General features: G+C 40.2%; 1 protein-coding gene across 4 annotated transcripts in view; it reads right to left on the reverse strand.

Moving 5' to 3' along the window:
* NMU (neuromedin U) overlaps window positions 1–14,238 on the reverse strand; it is a 198,925-nt gene that overhangs the window by 160,066 nt on the left and 24,621 nt on the right. Inside the window, exon 3 of one of the 4 annotated variants that reach the window (XM_064584511.1) lies at window positions 8,431–8,514. The exons of the other annotated variants lie outside the window; for them this stretch is intronic. The gene's annotated coding sequence lies outside the window, so the exon portion shown is untranslated. The remainder of the gene's footprint in view (window positions 1–8,430; window positions 8,515–14,238) is intronic. 4 annotated transcript variants of the gene reach the window in all.

Genomic DNA, 14,238 nt, shown 5'->3' on the forward strand with positions numbered 1-14,238 from the left:
ACCACACATACACACACAAAAATTCAGGGAGAAATGAGTTACTCACTAGACTCTGAAGGCACAATTTGAGCGGAGCAAAACCAACAACCCAGACACGGCAACTTCTTCCCACTCACGTGGCCGGTATATTGAAATGTTCTGAGAATTAATCTTCCATTAAGATCCTTGAGTGAACATAGAACGACCCTTGCCACCCCAGAAGTGAATGATTCTAAACGTCTGCTACTAATAGCCATCGTTACCATTTACTGAAGGCCTATTACGTGCCAGCACTGACCCCTTTACACCAGCCACTTCGTTAGAAGATACTTCAGAGACACTTGTACTCTGGCCCCAGCTGACCCCTCCTGCCTTTACTCCTCTTGGGCTCCATGTTCAACCCACACAGAATTATTTGCATTTCCCCAGAATGTATCACATTCTTTTACCCCTGCAGCTCTTCATACACACACACACACACACCCCTTTTCTTGTTCTCCATGCGGTTCCCTCCTCTCTACACGTGGCCAACTCTGGATCATGCTGCCAGCTTCAGCCTCGAGACCTCAGCTTCCTCTAATAACCCCCCTGATCACAGCCTGACCCAGTGCTTCTCAAACCTGGCTCCACATTAGAATCACCTGGGGGACTTAAAAATTATTGGTTCCCAAGTTACACCCCTAGCAATTCTGATTTAAGTAGTCTGTGGTGTGACCAGGGTATTGGTCGTTTTTAAAAAACAAAAAAACTCTCCAGGGGGTCCATTGACTCCTAATGAAGAGTCAATGCCGGGAACCGTGGACCTAAAGTGAGTTAGTTATTTTCCCCCTGAAGCACCTGAGGCCCCTCAAGCTCCTCAGTGTCTCAGCCAGCATCTTATTTTGCTGTGATCAGTGGTTAGCTTGGCTCTCTCCCTTTTGAACACAAGCTCCTTGAAGGCAAGCTCAAGTTCACCACTGTAGCCATAAAACCTAGAACAGTGCCTGGCACATGGTAAGGGCTCAATAACACTGTAATTGCTTTCTTGAACTAATTTTGCACCCATATGACAAGCATTATCATCCTCAACTTAAAAATTAGCCCACGGAGGCTTCAAGAGGCTAAGTCACTTATCCCAAGTTCACAGGAAGTGAGTGGCAGAGCCAGAATTAGAACTTTCATTCTCTCTGACGGCAAAACTGTATTTACTGTACACTACAGGGCCTTCAAACTTCTTGAATAAGTTGCTCATATCAAATGAGTTGTTCCTGCTGAGCAAGTTAGAAATAAAGGCAAAACTGGAAACTGTAAGTGAGCTGTAAATAACTGTGTAAAATACAGCCCAAAATCGCTCAATTTGCTAAACTTGTTGGGAACAAGATTTTGCAAAATCTGGCCCTTGGATGAACCATCAGCAGTGCGCTGCTAGAGAGTCTTAATCACTGTTCTCAGAACATCTATTTCTCAGTGATTAGAACCCTTTTTTCTAGGACTCCCACCCAACAAAACCTGAAATGGTTTTGATGCACCAAGTTCCCGCACAAACAACAAACAAAACCAAACCAGTGAAAGAAAACTGAAATTATAATGCCCACTGAAACTTTCTTAGGCAACCACCCCAGGTACTACGGCTCAATTTGAGGGCCAACCTGTCATGCGTGTGCTCAAAATGCAAAGCAAGGACTTCAGGCTTCCGGTGGCTACGCTGTCTCTGGCACGGTTTTTGTTTTCTCTAAACGGCCAACGCTGCTGGGCCCCCTCCACCGCCTGGCTAGACCAGAGCACCCAACATCGTGCCAGACGCACCCGCAGGGAATAACACACAGCAGTTGTTGACTTCTGAGGCTGCCTACTGTCCTGAGATGAACTTCCACTGCTCGGGGTTCCCTTACAGCTCAGGAGAGGAGCTTGGCAGCCAAGTGTCAGGTGGCGTAAGAGTGCCACATTCTTACTTCCCCCTACCCAACACCACTTTTTAGTATGGCAAATCTGAGGTATGTACAATAGCAAGTCAACACTTCTACCCACAGTAGAAGTCAACCAGGTGGTAAGCACCAGGTGCACAAGTCTGGGATTGAGACGGTGAGTCAGGCCGCAAGGCTGGGTTTGTATACATGTTCCCATGGCATATTATAGAATGGGCCACTCCTCAATCTTGGCACAAATGAATAAAGTGCCCTTTTTGATTATCCTGGAAGTCAGGGAGTTTCACAACTATCTCTCCAAGCTTGCCAGGACAATGTTTGGGAACTTGATGGGAGGCCTCTGCCTTTCCTTGCATGGCTCCCTGGGATTAATAGCAGAAACCATGGCGTTTAGCAGGGGAAGTTCTAGGGTCAGGTCCTCTGGGTGTGAGAGCCAGTTCTGTTACTCGTCTTGGTCCTTGGCACATCTTACTTCACACATTTTAGCTTTCTTTCTTCAATCTGTGAAGGGGGAATAAAATAGTAGCTAAAGGAGTTATTGTGAAAATTAAATTAGATACTGCAAGGAAAATAGTACAAATCTGTTTGTTGTTTTTTTTTAAGGTGTTCAGTAAATGGTAGAGTTTGATATTGTGAGTGACAACAGTGTTGGTTCCTCTAATCCTATCTTGCTTGGTCTTGGCTCTATTGATAACCTCTTTGTATTTCATTTGTTGTTGTTGTTGTTTTTTAAGATTTTATTTATTTGACAGAGAGAGAGAGAGAGAGCACAAGCAGGGGGAGCGGCAGGCAGAGGGAGAAGTAGGCTCCCCGCTGAGCAGAGAGCCCAATGTGGGGCTCGATCCCAGGACCCTGAGACCATGACCTGAGCCGAAGGCAGACACTTAACCAACTGAACCACTCAGGAACCCTATGGATGGCCTCTTTGGCAGCCAGCTCCCTGGAGTGCCCTACTACCTCCTCTAGACTCCCAGCTATAATATTCTAGAATTCTATAAGTGGCCAAGCAAGTTATGAAATCAAAGCAGCTCTGAGGTCAGAAGACTGTGAAGTCCCTTCGCCTGAAGAGGCATGTGAAGGCTTGGTGCATGAAATGGGACTTCTAGATTTAATCAATTAATTTATATCTTACCCTCATCCCAAATACTAGTGAGATATTTATTTATTTACTTATTTATACTTTTGGCATTATTGATTTATATTTTATACAAAAATTTCTCACAATATAAAATATTACACATTCTATTTAGCTAGTGATCTTCAAGTTTGAGTGTGCTTCAGTATTGCCTGGGGTGCTTGTTAGAAAGTAGATTTCTGAGCCCCAACCCCAGAAATTCTGAGTTTGTATATCCTCATATTTATACTCTGAGGAAGGTTGTATGATTATTTCGTGGGATTTTTTTTTTAATGCATATAATCAATGGAGAAGAAGAAAGAGCTGAGGAAGTCAAAGGGAAGAGAGACAATGGCCATATGATTTCAGCTGATCATGTCTTGGGCCAGATAGGGACAAACCTTAAAAATATTCTGTTACCAAAACAAAGAAGAAAAATATGATCAATTGCAAAATTCATATATGCCAATATATGTCTTCTATGCCAGCCACTGTGCTAAGCATTCGGTAGATGTTAACTCACTTAATGGTTCCAGCACTTCCATAAATTGATGCTTTGTTGTTGCCATTTACACAGATGGGAAACTGAGGTTCTGAAGGTCAAATAAATGGCAGTACTGAAACCAGAATGCTGGTTGCCTGGGTTCATCACCCAGGCTCTTAAGGACTAAGCAATGTTGTTTTGAGAGACAACATAACAAATAGTAGCAAACCAGCAGTTTAGAGGAAGCATTTCCTAACACTGAGATTGGAGCCTTCAAAATGACAAAATAGTTTGACAAAGAAGTTAGTTTCCAGATTTGGGGATGTCCCAGGTCAGTTAAAAAATTTTTTTCTTAATTTTAAGGGTGGAGAAATAAGATGTACGCTGACACCTTTTTTGTTTGTGCATGCCCAGTAAGAACATTAAAACAACAAGTACCAAGGATAGTGAATATCATTTCATGAAATATTGACACTTCAGCACCAAAAAAAAAGGAAAGAAAGAAAGAGCACCACGTAAAACAGAGAGGACCTTGTTATAAAAATTTGAATAAATTCAGCTTTGTGAGAAAAATGTACACCATCTGTATATTTCTCATTTGCCTCTGACAGCTGAAGAACAGTCACAGAATACCAGTGGTGCATGAACTAGCAGAAGATGTGATCCAATCAGAAAACACAGAAGGTCTGTGGGAAGTGACCAGAGTGGGAGCCCTCGATTTACGATTTTCATCAAGATGCACATAACCCTCATACATATGAACACATCACTGCAATCTTTGAGAAACCCCAAGTGACACTTACTGTAAGGCTCTAATTTCAGTCTTGAGTGAAACTGATAATTATTACTTTAAAAAGAAATTAATAGTTGTTAATATTATCCATTCTGACTGGTGTGACGTGGTATCTCATTGAGGTTTTGATTTGGATTTCCCTGATGCCGAGTGATGTTGAGCACTTTTTCATGTGTCTGTTGGCCATTTGGATGTCTTCTTTGGAAAAATGTCTGTTCATGCCTTCTGCCCATTTCTTGATTGGATCATTTGTTCTTTAGTTGTTGAGTTTGATAAGTTCTTTATAGATCTTGGATACTAGCCCTTTATCTGTTATGTCATTTGCAAATATCTTCTCTCATTCTGTCGGTTGTCTTTTGGTTTTGTTGACTGTTTCTTTTGCTGTGCAAAAGCTTTTTATCTTGCTGAAGTCCCAATAGTTCATTTTTGCCCTTGCTTCCCTTGCCTTTGGCAATGTTTCTAGGAAGAAGTTGCTGCGGCTGAGGTCAAAGAGGTTGCTGCCTGTGTTCTCCTTTAGGATATTGATGGACTCCTGTCTCACATTTAGGTCTTTCAACCATTTGGAGTCTATTTTTGTGTGTGGTGTAAGGAAATGGCCCAGTTTCATTCTTCTGCATGTGGCTATCCAATTTTCCCAACACCATTTGTTGAAGAGACTGTCTTTTTCCATTGGACATTCTTTCCTGCTTTGTCGAAGATTACTTGATCATAGAGTTGAGGGTCCATTTCTGGGCTCTCTATTCTGTTCCATTGATCTATGTGTCTGTTTTTGTGCCAGTACCATACTGTCTTGATGATGACAGCTTTGTAATAGAGCTTGAAGTCCGGAATTGTGATGCCACCAGCTTTGCTTTTCTTTTTCAATATTCTTCTGGCTATTTGGGGTCTTTTCTGGTTCCATGCAAGTCAGGAAATGACAGATGTTGGCGGGGATGTGGAGAAAGGAGAACCCTCCTACACTGGTGGTGGGAATGCAAGCTGGTGCAGCCACTCTGGAAAACAGTATCCAGGTTCCTCAAAAAGTTGAAAATAGAGCTGCCATATGACCCAGCAATTGCATTACTGGGTATTTACCCCAAAGATACAAATGTAGGGATTCGAAGGGGTACGTGCACCCCGATGTTTATAGCAGCAATGTCCACAATAGCCAAACTATGGAAAGAGCCAAGATGTCCATCGACAGATGAATGGATAAAGATGTGGTATACACACACACACACACACACACACACACACACACACAATGGAATATTATGCAGCCATCAAAAGGAATGAACTCTTGCCATTTGCAACGATGTGGATGGAACTGGAGGGTATTATGCTGAGCGAAATAAGTCAATCAGAGAAAGACATGTATCATATGACCTCACTGATATGAGGAATTCTTAATCTCAGGAAACAAACTGAGGGTTGCTGGAGTGGTGGCGGGTGGGAGGGATGGGGTGGCTGGGTGATAGACATTGGGGAGGGTATGTGCTATGGTGAGTGCTGTGAATTGTGTAAGACTGTTAAATCACAGACCTGTACCTCTGAAACAAATAATACATTATATGCTAAAAAAAAAAAAAAGAAGAAGATAGCAGGAGGGAAAGAATGAAGGGGGGGGGAAATTGGAGGGGGAGATGAACCATGAGAGACTATGGACTCTGAGAAACAAACTGAGGGTTCTAGAGGGGAGGGGGCTGGGGGGATGGGTTAGCCTGGTGATGGGTATTAAAGAGGACACATACTGAATGGAGCACTGGGTGTTATACGCAAACAATGAATCATGGAACACTACATCAAAAACTAATGATGTAATACATGATGATTAATATAACATAATAAAATTTTTTTTAAAAAGAACATAATAGCCTTAAAGAAAATATAAGATTAACACCAATGCTAACACATTTGGTGATATCAGATTTTCCCAATGCTAACACATTTGGTGGTATTTTTCTACTTTGGTAAAGAATTTGGGTTGCTTATAAATTTATGCTGAGCCCCGCTGGATGCTTTCAAGAGGCTGAAGCAAGCAGCCCCGCTCTTTCAGAGAGTTGTGTTTATAATACCTACTGTTCCTATATTTCCATTAGAATGCAATTATCCTTCTTGGGGAAAAATAAAGGTCACTGGGTTAATGGAGCTCACCTCTCTTTTTTAGTCCATAAATAATAAATCAAATATAATATTTAAAAAGGAAACCACATCCTGCATATTGCTGTATTGGTGATGCTTTTTTTTCATAGGATGTTTGACTACATGGCACTTACTATGGCCATAATCATGGCTGTCCATCAAGTTCCCACAGTACTTGCTCAGTAAAGAAGTACACAGCATGCATCTATTAAATTGATATCCATCAATACTAAAACGTTGAAGAAATTTCCCATGACACTTTCAAATCCGATTACAGTACATTCCACTCTGAATTTGAGAAGCATATCACAGAATGATTTATCCTAGCAAATATACAGAAAATCTCATGAGCTTTATCTGATAAGCATTGACAGAGGTATCCATTTAAAATATTCTAAATAAATACTAATAGAAGCACATTCCTCTGCTTCCAGATGGCTTACCAACAGTACTTGTGAGGAGACAGTAGACAGTGCTTATGACCACACTAATAATAATAAATATCTCCAGGCAAGATTCTGCTGCCACCAGTTTCCCTAATGAAAAAAGAAAGACTTTCTGCCAGCGAAATAGCTGAATAGGGCTCTCAGCCCAAAAGAGCCTAATCAATGCTTTCACTTCAGGCTTCCCAAGGGGTCAACTAAGCAATCGCTCCAGTACCTGGCACATCAAGATTTATAAGGCAGAGTAGGAACACATGGCCTAAATAGCCACTTGTTTTGAGTAATAATAAATTTTAAAAAAAAACAACTTAGGGCCACTAATGTTAAATCACCATCCCCCTGAAACTATGGCTCTGTGACTCATGAGATTTACCTAAGAAATATGTTTTAAATAAAAAGGAAATTATAATACACACCTGAGCCTGCTATAAGAACTGCTAAGTACTTGTAAATCACATTCCCCTAAAATAATGAAAATGAAAAACTGCTTTCCACTTGACACAGGCTTGTATGACAAAATGCCCTTCGATTGCTAGCCAGTAGAATTACACACAGCTCCCGCCTCATCAAGAATTTCAGCAGCATCGCAGAATAGCCCTGTGAATAGGCACTTTAACTTCAAATGATAAACCTAGCACTGAACAAGCAACTGTTTTCCTAAGCAACACAGCACTTAGAGTCACAATTTTTTAAAAAGTTAATTTGAAGGGTATGTATCTGTCAACAGCACATAATTATTTTTGATTATAATTAGCAACAATAAAAGTCAAGACCACCATGTAGTGAGTGTTGCCCTGCCAGGCATGGATCTGATAGTTTCGTGAGGATTTTCTAATTTAATTCCTGAAAAATCCCTCTGGTCTGTGATGGGTGACAGGATGTATCCCACTAAATATACCAAAATATACCACTTTGGTATAAAGATTATTTGGAGCTAGGGACACTTAAAAAAACAGGCAGAGGGTTAGAATGCAAGAAGAGCATTCTAACATCCCTCTTTTCTTCCTGAAAATGGGAGATGAAAAACTCCCATGTGAACGATGCCCTCCCTGTACCAGGAACGAAGAAACAATCTGCAACAGGGACGCAAAGCCAAGAAATTCTGTACAAACAGAACTTGTTAAAATAATTTTTACCTTCCTTTAGCCTCATTCTATATTTTAGTGACTTTTCCACAATTTTGTGTCTCTGCCCAGCCTCATAGAAAAGTACTTTACAGAAGTTTGCTACTTCTTTGGGTCTTCATGTCATGGTGAGGGCTCCTACATCACATAAACCTTACATAAATTTGTATGCTTTTCTCCAGGTAATCTGTTGTATGTCAGTTTAATTTTCTGCCCCCAGATTTAAAAAATCCTAAGAAGGTAGAGAGAAAATTTTGCCTCCCCTACATCTGTGATGGTTTGTTATCTAATTAAGGCTACTGATCCATCAGCACAAAGTGTTCAGATCTAACATTTAAATATAGACACTTAATTTTCCCTAGTATTCATTCTCAATGTCAATATTTTGGGCTTTGAAATTTATTTAGGCTTCCCAAAAGGATTTTCTTAAAATATTAATCATTTTTATGAATATCATCAAATACTTACTTCTTTACTCATTGCCAGAAATTTTACATCTGTTTTACATAAAATTGAAGTAGGCTGATTGGCATTAGTTAAAAGACAGATTCCCTGAAAAATAAGAACAAATGCATCTCTTTTAGAATTATTTTAGCTCTGACATTATTCTTACAATGAAATTCTAGGAACCTGTGGAATTATAAGTATGCACCATTTTAAGCAAATGACTTAAAAAATAAATCTTAAACTTACAGAATTAATAAATAAGGATTGGCCTTGACTTTCCTTTTGGATAATCTATCAGCTCCAGTAGGATTAATTTGTACCAACTATAGTCTCAAAACAGAACCCCAGGTCGAATGAGTCTTTAGTCTGGAATAGTTCATGTACTAAAATAGCAGCATGATCCATACACATACATAATGTTGTGTCCTAGCTCCATCCAACAACTTACTACTAAGAAAAAAAGAATGCTTTAAGAAAAGGGGCGAGGGAGGCTTCATTCTGAGGACAGTGGACTTGGAGTGGAGATGCTGACCTAGATCCCCGATGCTCAGTGAGGGAGGATGGTGTTAGTATAAGTGTATACAAAGCTGTAACACTATTTTATGAATATAATATTGAAAAAGATGTAGCAATAAAGAGTCAAGGTAGAATTATCTTAGAGAAGGAAGAGTAGCATGACTTTAAAATTAAAATCTCTCTTTGCTTGAGCTGGGACATCCATCTTCTCCTGCCCTCAGACTTTGGCTCTCCTGGTTCTCAGGCCCTTGGACTTGGACAGGGCCTTATGCCATCAGTCCCTCAATTCTTGGGCCTTTGGATTCCAGCTGGCACTTACACCATTGGCTCCCCTGGTTCTCAGGCCCTTGGACTTGGACTGAATTACACCACTAGCTTTCCTGGTTCTCCAGCTTGAAAGCAGCAGATTGTGGGACTTCTTGGCCTCCATAATAGCGTGAGGCAATTCCTACAATAAATCTCTTATATATCTACATATATCCTGTTAGTCCTGTTTCTCTGGAGAACGCTGATGAATACAGACATTTTGAGAAACACCAGGACAGATGATCTGAGTTTCTTCCCTTTAGTTGAAAAACCAATGGATCCACACACAGATGAGGCAGCAGGGTGAAATGAACAGGGCACTAAAATCAGGATTCTGCTCCCACTTCTGCCACTAACTGGCTGTGTCAACATGAGCAATCTGTTAGCTGACCTCTGAGGCTCCATCAGTGGAGTGGACTAACAGTCACTAATCCGGGGGAAGATCTTGGAGTCCATAGAGGGTCATAGGTTCTAAGAATGCCTCCAAAACACCTCCAGCACTAGAATGTTCAGCCCGTCACTGGTGGGCTAACTCCTTGACCAAGGTTTAGTCTACCAAGAAATTTTTGACCCACCAATGATGAGTCATAAATTTAACAATGTGGATGCCATGCAAAAATAAAGTTTAATTTTTATTGAAAATTGTTGGAACTACATCTATTCTTTCTCCTTTGCCCTTCTTATTTACTTTATTGCCAGTAAAATACCTTGAATCCATCTCTTATTTGGTACGCCCATGGCCAGTGCCTTGGTCCAAGATCTGCTCGTTGATCTCCCAACTGTTCTCCAAATCCATGTTGTCTTTTCTCTGCTAATACAGCCCTCACATCATCACACCAGTCACCTATCTAAATATTAATCTGATCTATCTCCCTCCTACTTAAAGACCATCAATGAGCTCTACTGCCTGTAGAACTAAGTCCAGATTCTTTAGCATTGTTTCCAGTGTCATATCTGACCTCAAATGACATTTCCAAAATCAATCCCAGCAACTATTCTCACCTCCCAAGACCTTTATATTTAGGGACTTTTGGATTCAAGAATCTTCAAATCCAATCTGCCCTCAGCTAAAAAAAAAAAATGAAGCAAATTTTATTACTACACACAAACTGTTCTCTTGCCCTATATCCTATCCCTTTTGCATAAAGTTTTTTGCAAGCATAGGATTTCTTTAAAGAATCAAAGGGAGCTCCTTTAATCAATAACTGTTTTGGCACACTTTATTTATTAATACGACTCAGCCTCCAAAGCGACATGGTTTGTAACTCACTCATTTAGCTGGTGAATCATATAACATATAACATATATGTTATATATGTATATAACATATAACATAATCATATAACAACCACTTATGAATCTTGTGTGTTCCATATTTGACAAAATATACATTAGGCTATATGTTGGCTCTCCCTTAAGGAAAAACATGATTTGTCTAAGCATTTCAATTACTGAAATATTTCCTACTGGCCTAAATCTTAGAACCATACTTTCAGCTTCAAATCTTGAAAGAAAAAATATTTTTAAAAAAATTTCAAGGGAAGCAAGGGCAAAAATGAACTATTGGGACTTCATCAAGATAAAAAGCTTTTGCAAAGCAAAGGAAACAGTCAACAAAACCAAAAGACAACCAACAGAATGGGAGAAGATATTTGCAAATGACATATCAGATAAAGGGCTAGTATCCAAAATCTATAAAGAACTCATCAAACTCAACACCCAAAGAACAAAGAATCCAATCAAGAAATGGGCAGAAGACATGAACAGACAGTTTTCCAAAGAAGACATCCAAATGGCCAACAGACACATGAAAAAGTGCTCAATATCGCTCAGCATCAGGGAAATCCAAATCAAAACCTCAATGAGATACCATGTCACACCAGTCAGAATGGCTAAAATTAACAAGTCAGGAAACGACAGATGTTGGCGGGGATGCGGAGAAAGGGGAACCCTCCTACACTGTTGGTGGGAATGCAAGCTGGTGCAGCCACTCTGGAAAACTGTATGGAGGTTCCTCAAAAAGGTGAAAATAGAGCTACCCTCCAATCCAGCAATTGCACTACTGGGTATTTACCCGAAAGATACAAATGTAGGGATCCGAAGGGGTACATGCACCCCGATGTTTATAGCAGCAATGTCCACAATAGCCAAACTGTGGAAAGAGCCAAGATGTCCATCGACAGATGAATGGATAAAGAAGATGTGGTATATATATACAATGGAATATTATGCAGCCATCAAAAGGAATGAGATCTTGCCATTTGCAACGACGTGGATGGAACTGGAGGGTATTATGTTGAGTGAAATAAGTCAAACAGAGAAAGACATGTATCATATGATCTCACTGATATGAGGAATTCTTAATCGCAGGAAACAAACTGAGTGTTGTTGGAGTGGGGGGTGGGGTGGGAGGGATGGGGTGACTGGGTGATAGACACTGGGGAGGGTATGTGCTCTGGTAAGCGCTGTGAATTGTGCAAGACTGTTGAATCTCAGATCTGTACCTCTGAAACAAATAATGCAATATATGTTAAGAAAAAAAAAAGAAGAAGAAGAAGGTAGCGGGAGGGGAAGAATGAAGCGGGGGAAATCGAAGGGGTAGACGAACCATGAGCGACGATGGACTCTGAAAAACAAACTGAGGGTTCTAGAGGGGAGGGGGTGGGAGGATGGGTTAGCCTGGTGGTGGGTATTGAGGAGGGCACATTCTGCATGGAGCACTGGGTGTTATGCACAAACAATGAATCATGGAACACTTCATCTAAAACTAATGATGTAATGTATGGGGATTAACATAAGAATAAAAAAAAATTTCTTCTGCAAAATGGAAGTTTGGAGTCACTGATGGCAAAAAAAAATACTTTTATCTTCCTCTGTAAAGAATTTTACTTTTTGGGGCGCCTGGGTGACTCAGTCGGTTAAGTGTCTGCCTTCAGCTCAGGTCATGATCCCAGGGTTCTGGGATCGAGCCCCACATCAGGCTCCCTGCTCAGAGGAGTCTGCTTCTCCCGCTCCCCCTGCCCCTCCCCCTGCTTGTGCTTGCTCTCTCTCGCCCACGCTCTCAAATAAAATCTTTAAAAAAAAAAAAAAAAGAATTTTACTTTTTGTTAAGAAGCAATTACTATCCTCTTCTAGTATAGACCTTGAAGGCAGGGATCCTAGCCAACTTGTCCACTACAGCAGCATCAGTGCATAGAATGGCGCTTGGCTCAGAAGGTAGGCACTCAATGAATATATATCGAATGGATTTATGAATAGGCAAAAGGAGGTGTTGTACAACCACAGCACAGAAGATCTCCATACAAATGAATTCCTTAGATAAACCCTGCTATTTCACAAAATACAAGCATTTTTCAAACCACTACTGCTAAATTCATGATGTAAGGGAAGATTTTTGCCTTTCTGAGAGACATAAATTGGTGTTGATTTGCATTCCTTTTATCAAGATTTTTTGTAAGTACTATATTCAGAAACGGTTTTGTAAATCCGCTACTTTCCCCTATTTGTAGGTATTTAGCCAAAGGATGGTGGTTTGCCCACTCCTAGTTTATAGAAACAATCTTGCTCTGGTAGTAATGCATGGTAAACTTTAATGGCCATAAAAAAAAAAATCACCTAGGAGATTTGATTTTAAAATAAGACACTCAAGGGGCACCTGGGTGGCTCAGATGGTTAAGCATCTGCCTTCGGCTCAGGTCATGATCTCAGGGTCCTGGGATCGAGTCCCACATCGGGTTCCCTGCTCAGTGCAGAGCCTGCTTCTCCCTCTCCCTCTGCCACTCCCTCTGCTTGTGCTCTTCTGTCTATCTCTCTGTCAAATAAATAAATAAAATCTTTAAAAAATAATAAAAAATAAAAAAAGACACTCAAGATTCCTTTATACTCTAGAAATTCTAATGTGGTAGGTCTGGGGTACAACCTATATTCTTAAAAAGCTCTCCAGATTATTTGGATGAGGACTACACTGTGAGAAACACTGTATTTGAGGCTAAGAACAAACATTATTTATTTAGTTTTTTATATGAGGAATGTTTGTGAATGCTGGAACAGAATACGTTTTATGAAATATTAGGAAGTCTAAATAACCTCAGATTTTCAGTTAGTAATTATACTACCAAGAGTTCTTCCTTCCTGGAAGAATACCAGTTATAAATTCTATGTTCTAAATTAGATAGGTATCATTACAAAGAATGTTAGTGAGGAGGAAGAAGACAGTATTATATATTACAAATACCCCATCCCTGTGTGATCAGTGAGAAGGCCTGAAATCTAGCATTTGATGTGTTATGAATTAATTAAGTGACCTTGAGAAAATCACTTAATCTCTACCCCTAATTCCTCATTTATAAAATGGGATTAACTTGTATCTACATACTTCATAAAAATGTTTTAGGGGAAAATATAATATGTAACAGTGATTTGGATTGTTCAAAAGGAAGATATTTTATAAATAAAGTATTGGGATTTTGCCCTACTTCAATAAGTTTGACACTGTGAAGGAGAGTTAGAAGCAGGAAAGCTCCCACCAAAATAACTATTCAAACTAAGTAAGCCTGCCACAGTTTCATGGATACTGACAGAAGATATGAAACTCTTGAGTCAGAGACAAAGGACGTTATTAGTTGCAGCAAAAGGAATAAGAGGAGTAGCAGTATGGCTGTACCAGTGCCCAAGTCCCACAGGGCAATGTGGAGGGCCGGGGAGCCTATATATCCAGAGGGGTGGGTCACAGGGGAGAACCTAAGCTTAAGGAATCTGTTGCTTTTATAACAAGCAGTAAGCACGCTTGCTTGTCTGGGAGAAGACCAGGTGTAATACAAGAACTGAATGTATTATCTCCTCAGGATTGCCAACTGTATAATCAATCCTGAAAGTGGCCCAGGTGTAAGAATAGCCAAAGCCTTGGGATTTGGGCACATCCAGCAAGACACAGAGGAGCACAAGAGGCTCATATCTGACTGTACCTAACATACAGGGCATAATAATACAAATGAATAAAATTTTAAA

Source organism: Mirounga angustirostris, unplaced genomic scaffold (genome assembly GCF_029215605.1).
Source record: "Mirounga angustirostris isolate CCGP_5_RB_7025 unplaced genomic scaffold, mMirAng1.0.hap1 SCAF_2, whole genome shotgun sequence".
Lineage (NCBI taxonomy): Eukaryota > Metazoa > Chordata > Mammalia > Carnivora > Phocidae > Mirounga > Mirounga angustirostris.